Genomic DNA, 8,095 nt, shown 5'->3' with positions numbered 1-8,095 from the left:
TGCGTATTTTTCAGACTGTCCTGATATTTCTCACTTGTAGTGGAGTTTTGGTGGCTTTCTTCCCTTTCCATCCCCATGCGAACTAACACAAAACACCATGAATCGGAGAAGATTCACACAAGTGGAAAAAGCAGTTCACACTGTTCCACTTAACACCTCCTCTGAAGGCTCTCATCTTCCTTCGAGTCTGATTGGATGGCGGCTGAGCTTTCATGACCAGAGTCTCTACTGGACCCTAAACTTTAAAGTTATTCCCTAAAAAGCAATCCATCCTGAGGCCTTTCCTTTGCCAAATGAAGACTTCAGTTGCCTTTCCCTCTATATTCAGCCATACATTTGTCACCGGTTTCTTAAAACCTTCTCAGCTTTGTAATCTTGCTGTGGGTAGCAAGCACTGAGTCCCAGAACTCAGTCAAACATTGCTAGACTGTGTCTGAGGCACCTCTCATCTACTTCCATCTCCAGTTGTGAATCCTTTTTGAAAGGATCCATTCTATAGGCTTTGCCCTTGTGGGAATTACTGTGGTTGCTCTTAAAAGTTTAAGCTTAGGGCATTTTACTTTTCTCCACCCAAAAATCTATCCTAAAGATGTTTGACTAAAAGCAGATTGAACAACTCCTCAAAGGTCTGTAGCATCCTCCCCTTCTATGCTCACAGAATCCCTCGGGAGTGCTGTGCACACACATCTCCACTTCCCTCCACTTCACACGGCGCATCTTCTTAGCACTTTTAGAGCAACTGTAGTACGGCGCTAGGGGCTGCCCAAATCTTCTAACCACAGCATCCGTCATGTATGCGTCTCCGTCACTCTCATTCAGTTCCATTGTTTTCATTTCCTGCTGGCAGCAGTCTGCTCAACAGAGCAACCTTTCTGCGGCACTCCTAAGATCTTGATCTCTTAGGCTAATTCGAAGCAATCCATTCATGTGATCATGTTAGCCATAGGGTGGAGCTGGCAATTACGTCCTTATGTATGGGATGTTCTGGGAATTACGTTTCTGAGGCGTAGCACTTGCCTCTGGTGCAGGTGCTGCATCAGCAGTTTTCCACTCAAGTTCCCCGCGTGCACCACAGCATCAGCGGCAGCTTCTTCTCCTTCAACATTCTATCTTTCTCTCTCTGTTGCATGTATTTCTTATTGGCTTGCCTCTCACGTGGCAGTCTTTTTCTGCCTTCTCCGGAGCTTCTCCCTCTGAAACCCCCTCTCCTTCCTCGCTTTCCGTAGCTCCACGTGTAACTCCAGCCTTCCACCCGCTCCCACAGCGCTCTCAGAGAGCACAGGGCTCAGAGCAGGATTTGGGATGTGGCTAGCAAGACAAAAAGGATATTCAGAAAAGCTAACAGCTTGGGATTTGCGTTCTTTCTTGGGAGACAAACAGGAGAAACGAGAAATGTAGCACTGGGGGTCTACATCGGATGGGCCTGCGCTCCCAGCGGCCTCTCTGGTGGTCTCAGGCTGGGCCTCTTTATATCAGCCTCTAACTCTGCCTCAGTCAGTCTTGGGCCTGCCTGACTCTGCTGGCTGCTCTCAAATCAGACTTCGAGCCCACTCAGCATCCTTGAAGCACTGCTCCCTGCCATCTGTGACTAAGCCTTAACGCTGACTGACTTCCATTCATTGTGTGGCACACGGTGGTTTCTGGGATCTATGGCCGTAATGCATTACCGCGAGCCATCACCGTGAGACGAGCTCTCTCGGGCCTGTGTGACTCAAGGGCGATTAGGTAATCCTGTAACAAACACTGCCCTTTTTCCCTGGAAACACAGGTGCTACTGCAAGCTCAGTGAATTTCCAAATCCGTCCTTTTTTAGGTCTCGCTGAGCCCCAGCGCATGCGCTGGCTCGTTAGGTCTCGCTGAGCCCCAGCGCATGCGCTGGCTCGGAGAGACATTCTGTAGTTGGGATTTTAAAGTGCTGCCTGTGGCCTAAAGCTTGAGTGCACGCGAGCGTGCACGCGCGCAGCCGCCAATCACTGCTGCGCATGCACCACTCGCATGCTTGCCACACAGCATGTCCCTTCCTAGCGATCGCGATCACTTTCGCTTTGATCGCGATCGCTATTACTTTCGCTTTTACGGCCGCGCGGCCATTACTTTTACGGCCGCGCGGCCAATCCTTGTTTTTCCCTGCTTTCGTTTTTTCTGTATCCCCTCTTTTAACTTATTCATAGACGCTCGTCGTTTCCCTGCTCTAACCCTTCTAGTGCCATGTGGGTACACACATTACTAGCTGGTACCAGCCATCACGCCGTGTTTTCAGCGCACCATTAATTCGAGGCTTTGCAGTTTGAACACAGAAGGTGTTGCGGTGAATTTGCTGCGCCATAATGTAAGGTTAAATATTTCCATTAATGGCCGTTAAATGTCTAATGATTGCCAACGCGCAATGAACCCTTCCGGCTACTGGGAACACGAATTGAGCGGATTCCAGACAGGGCGTAGGTCGAGAGTTCTCAGATGTTTGCTTCAGAGAACGACCCGCCAGCAGGAGTGCCAATCTGTTATGGAGATCTGATGTAATTTGCTACTATTTTTTTAGGAAGGATTCAACTGATATTTAAAAGGTTGATTAATGTTTGTGTTCTGCAGATGAAATTCACCCTCACTCAGTGTGCAAGAGAGAAACCCGCACACGTTATGACGAGCAGAAGTGGTGACAGAGAGTTGTGCACAGTTGTTTTTAGTGGTGTTAGTTAATTTTCAAGTATTTGTATAACGCTCGGCTGCAGCGGGGCTTCATAGCGCTGTAGGCTGCCTGGAGGTTGATGTTTCATTTCTGCACGGCTCTTACTTACAGCACAGTGTACAGCGGTGCTCATTTCCACAACACCTTCATCAATCATCCAAGACACTACTAACAGAGTACTCACTCACCTCACCACATTACACCCCGACGCCGGACAAACAGAGGTCAAATGTCATCAGCAGTGCACTTGCCATGTTCTGCCATCTTGTGCTTTTTGCAGCGCCCACCAGTAGAGTGCTACGTTCTTGTCTTCAGGGTTATGTGACATTAACCTGTTTGACAAACTCCAGACATGAAAATGAGTGAATGGCTTGTGTAGTACAGCGCGGGCCTCGTTGAGTGAGAGGTGTGGATTTAGTGAGGATTTTCTTTTCCCTTGAGGCGCGGTGTGTTGTTTCCCTGTGTTTGTTCACGGAGAAGTGCATTTTAAAACATCATTTTCAAATAAATTAACCCATTATACAGTCATCGGTTTTGCAAACTCTTCCGAAGTGAGGCTCCCATAACCTTTCAGTTCTTCAACGTGTTCCCAGAGGTGTCGTAACTCCGCCCGCCACTTCCTTTCATTTCCTCAGTTTGCACCTTCCAAATACGAATACAAAACATTACACAGATCCCATAATCTCAGTCAGCTGGGAGTGGGTCTGTTCGTCAGGTTAGACATATCACCTTGGCGCAGACCCAGAGGTCCAGAATTAATAACACTTGGCACCAAGTTTGCATCAGAAAAGTGACACAAACCGAGTAAAGTGTTTAATTGGGATTTTACTTGTGAGCGCAAACCATCTTTGGTGCTGAATAGCAGCCATAAAGTAACTCAAAGTAGTGCAACTTTGAAACGAGGGGTTATACCAAGGGTGGTGCATGGGCATTCCTTTTCAACCACTTATAGTTTGAGGCAAAGCTGCATCTACTGAAAAAGTTCAACAGTATTGTGTGTCAAAACTGTATACCTCCTGGAGGTAGGCGTAACGTGGTAGAAAAGTGTCTTTCCTCCAAACGCTTCCAATTGTGAGTGGGTGCTGTACTGTGCACATCACATACAAATGTAGAAACATTTTAAACTGTGTCAATAATACCATTGTTTACTGGAAGGGCACCATTCCAGTATAAAACATATGCTATATGTCACATAAACACCCTTGTACTGTGGTGCCAGGGTGTGAACGTGGAGCTTACAGCCCGAAGTATCCCAGGGCAGAGAGCGTACGGCAGCATCGACACATCTGAGTAGATATCGCGCGGTCCTGCTGTGTTTCTTTCATCAATGCAGCGCAGCAACCTCGGATTTTGTGCTGCGTTGTGACAGTGGCATAACAAAACGTGAAAGTTTGGCACTTTGTGTCACTGCTGTCCTTTTTAAAGTGCTCATACCTTTTAGAGTTTGGCACTTTGTGTCAATGCTGTCCTTCTTAAAGTGCTCATAACTTTCAGTGTTTGGCTGTTTTTGTGTCACATATTTTAATATGTGCATATTATAATTGTGTCAATGCTGCCCTTCTTAAAGTGCTCATACCTTTAAGTGTTCTCAGAGTATCTCAGAGGCCGCTCGCCACATTTCACAGACAAGCGCTACAAAATCCCTGCGAACAAATTGAAAAAACTCAGCCAAGTTTAACGCAGTAACAAGAAACAATGCCGAAGTCTGCAAATTACTGGAAGTCTTACATCAAAAAAGCCTTTGACTGACTTCCTGCTATTTGACAAGAAAATCCAGTCTGTGGCAATCAGCTTTTTTTTTTTGCAGAACTGTTGGTTTGCCCCTTAGCAAAACGAGCATTGGCATAGCCAATAGGTCTCGCTTTTGGGACCTTATAAGTATTTAGTTATGCAGCACAATATCCTTGGTTCAACAACATCAACTGTTGCATGGCTAAACACTTATAAGGTCCCAAAGGCGAGACCTATTGGCTATGCCAATGCTTGTATTACTTTCCGGAGCTGGAGTGAACAAACAGCCACGGGTTACAAGGTTGAAGTAAGGTAGAGCTCCCGGTCCAACCAGCACAGATCATGTCCACACCATGGTATTCAAGTTACAAAAGTAATACGGCTTTATTTACAATTAAGGAAAGAAGTTTAGTAACTTCTGGAAGTCTCATGGGACAATCATTTCCCCGATTGAGGCATGGCTGGCACTCTGAATCATAAAATGATACAAGAAAATGTAAAATACACGTGGCAGGAATGGAATGTGAGCGAATGTTGGTTTGGGCCAACGTGCAGCATCTGGTATCTCACAAGGGAGCCAGGCCCGTGGAGCAGCTTTTTCTCAGTTTGTTGGGTGCAGACAGTTGTCTTGTTTCGAGGAGGGAAGTTGGTGGAATGGCTTCCCCGTCACCTCATGAGATATCCTGCCGAGTCCTGGTACAGTTGTGCATCCATGGAAGCGGAAAGCGGCTCAGGAGTGGTTGCAACACCCCTTGGAGTTGGTAAGACAGTTGTCCACTGTGGTGGAGTGATGTCACAGTAGAGTGCAGATGGCTCTCTGTAATCAGTGCAGCAGCCAGACCTCTGGCTCACGCACATCAGATAAATATACTGTGGCTGGTGGCAGAAGGGCACGGCATTCGGATGGATATGGTATTGTGTATGGACCTCAGATACTGCCGAGCATAGAATAGCAGGACAGGCTTCAGCATACAACGCTGTTCTGCAATGCAGATTGGGGATAGAAGTAAGGAATAGATGGCTGCAGCTGCACTTGTGTCGCATTGCGCTTATTGTGTTTGCAGTTGCCTTCGTCTTTGCTGTATGGAGAGGACCTCCATACTCAGTGGAATCTTCAGGTTGGACTTGGCAACTGGGGCTCATCTCTGTTCTTGGTGGTCTCCATGGACTGAAGATTCTCGTGGCTGCAGAGTGTCACTGAAATGTGGAGCTCTGGGCTGTGTTGAGGCAGGACCTCAACATGACCATCATTCTCCCTCCTCTGCTCAGGTGGCAGCAGGAGCTGGTCTCCTTTGGTAATCCTAGCATGTAGTCACAACCTCACCATGGAAGATACCCAAAGCGGCCACCTCTAGTCTGAGCCATTCCCCACACAGGAGTCTCAGCTCCTCCAAGTAAGGAGTCAGCTTTCACCGAGCACGGTGAGAATCTCCCTCCACCCAACTTACCACTACACTTCCAAGATGGACATAAAGGCTCTGCAGAAATCAATCATGTCAAAGTGCAGTCTCCTTTCAGGTGGATCATTGTTTGGTGATAGCCAGCTGTAGGGGAACTGCCACTATCAAACTCTACCCAATCATATGCTGTTGCTGGGGTTTTTGCTGGTTCAGCAGAACAGAGCACTGCGTGCAGGAGATGGGAAGGCAGTGCAAGGTGTAGAGTTTTGTCCATGCCTTTGGCCTCAGTCTTTGTTCAAATATTGCCGCTTTCAGACCATAGGCAGACCTGCTCAAGCTGCCTTGGTCTAGGTTATCAAAGCATAAACTATCCATCGTGCTCTACTGAATAGATGAGAATTCTAAACGAATAGTTCAGTGGGACAGGCTTGGAAGAGAGGAGACGACAGCACCGACTACCACATGTAAAGCACCAAACAGTCCTAGGGGCTAATACTAATCATAACACACCGTACAGAAGAGATGACAAAATAAATAAAAAACATAAATATGTTAAAAATGAAAATACCAATATATTTAGTATTAAAAAATGTAATGAAAAATACTATAATGTTAAACACATATGACAAGTACCTACAAATATATTAAATGAAATAAAAAATAATTTTCAAACAAATAGCTACTTTAATTAGAAATTATATAGATACAAAAACATTAATTAATTATTACATAAGTTTCCTTTTTTTATTTCCTATCCTATAACACCAAACTATTCACAGTTCACATCTAAATTTTAAAAAATGTGCTTCCATTATTAACATAATTACCAATTAAAGAAATATTAATTAAAAAAACAAATTAAAGCTCATAAAAATGTATTAACTTCCCACACTTTACCCCTATAATCCCCTCAACCCACAGTTAAAATTAAACTGTGAAAAAATGTACTGCACAATTAAAACTTATTTACAATTAAAAACGAATAGTATTTAACAACTAATTATAAAGTAATTAAAATTAATTTACTCCCCACCCTTTTCCCTATAAAAGGAAAACCCACACACAAAAAATAAACAATTACCATAATTATATATCAATTAATTAATATGAATGATCAACTAATTATTAATTAATCAAACATAAATTACTTCCCACCCTTTACCCCATAAACCCCACAACCCACACCTAAAATTAATTACAGAATTTCCGTATTTAATTTTCAATAAATTAATATTAACTACTAATTATTAATTAAACAGAAATTAATTCCCACTCTTTACTCCTATAAACCCCACAACCCCCACCTAAAATTTATTACACGATTTCCATAATTAATCTACAATACATTAATTAATATATATTAACAACAAATTAAGAATTAATTAAACATAAACGACTTCCCACCCTTTACCCCTACAAATCCTACAAGCTGCAACTAGAATTAATTACACAATTTCCATAATTAACTTTCAATTAATAATATAAATTAACTACTAATTATTAATTATTCAAAAATAAACTACTTCCCACCCTTTCCCCCATAAAACCCCACAACCCGCACTGAAAAGTGGTATACAATTCCCATAATTAATTACCAATTAATTAATATTAATTAACAACTAATCAATACTTAATTACAAATAAATTACTTCCCACCCTTTACCCCTATAAACCCCATGACCCGTACCGAAAGAAATGTACACAATTACCATAATTAATTACCAATCAATTAATTATTAATTAACAACCAATTAATAATTACAAATTAATTACTTCTCACTATTAACACTATAAAATCCCAATTAAATAAATATTAATAAATAAAAAATAATCATCAATTTAGTATAAATAAATTACTTCCACCCTATTCACCTGTAAGCCCACAACCCACCAAGGAACTAAAAACACAAAATAAATTAACCCCTTCTGTGCCCATGACGAGCTGGACTCGTCATGGAGCACAGTCGCGCTGTGCCCATGACGAGTCCAGCTCGTCATGAGGCATTCCCTGGGGAATCCCTCTGGTGCGGGCACTAGCTTCCCCAGCTCCCGAGGCCCTCCCCCCCTGCTTTCAGTGTAATGACGATCGGCGCGAACGTCGCGCCGACGTCATTACACTGAAACTGAAACTGAAATGAGCCAAGAGGCTCATTTCAGTTTCACTTTGTACGTGCTCAGGGGGCTATCTCAGCCACCTGATCTCGTACAAAGACAGAAGAGGTATCGTTGGAAAGGGGTGAATCTCCCCTTTCCAATGGTACCCCTCCCCAGTGGATCC

General features: G+C 43.7%; 1 long non-coding RNA gene across 1 annotated transcript in view; it reads left to right on the top strand.

The window, feature by feature from the left end:
* The first annotated feature begins 2,063 nt into the window (after nt 1-2,063).
* Nucleotides 2,064-8,095, top strand: part of LOC146810130 (uncharacterized) — a 96,392-nt gene continuing 90,360 nt past the window's right edge. Inside the window, exon 1 of the long non-coding RNA XR_014965632.1 lies at nt 2,064-2,329. This is a non-coding gene — a long non-coding RNA (uncharacterized LOC146810130). The remainder of the gene's footprint in view (nt 2,330-8,095) is intronic.

This window comes from Triturus cristatus, chromosome 7 (assembly GCF_964204655.1).
Source record: "Triturus cristatus chromosome 7, aTriCri1.1, whole genome shotgun sequence".
In the NCBI taxonomy this organism is placed as follows: Eukaryota; Metazoa; Chordata; class Amphibia; order Caudata; family Salamandridae; genus Triturus; species Triturus cristatus.
The sequence above is the reverse complement of the archived record's forward strand: the minus strand, read 5'-3'. Positions and strand labels throughout refer to the sequence as shown.